The following is a 273-nucleotide window of genomic DNA, read 5'->3' on the forward strand; positions in this document are numbered from 1 at the left end:
GGTACTTGCCTGACCTGCATGCACCAGCGCGTGCAACCTGAGCACCAGTGCCTCATCGCTGCCCCCCTTACCCCCCACCTTCTCAACGGTGTCCTCTGCACCAGCAACTGACAACTGACGTGCATCCCCATCCTGCCCCTGCCCCTCACCCATCTTGGTCGATTGCCCCTCGACGACGGGTCCTGCATCGAAACGAGCCTTCATCTTCTTCCTTTCTTTCTCTCTCATTTCTTTCTCTCTCATTTCTTTCTCTCTCATTTCTTTCTCTCTCAT

The sequence above is a fragment of the Verticillium nonalfalfae genome (genome assembly GCF_003724135.2).
Source record: "Verticillium nonalfalfae strain VnAa140/NRRL 66861 chromosome Unknown scaffold_249, whole genome shotgun sequence".
NCBI lineage: Eukaryota > Fungi > Ascomycota > Sordariomycetes > Glomerellales > Plectosphaerellaceae > Verticillium > Verticillium nonalfalfae.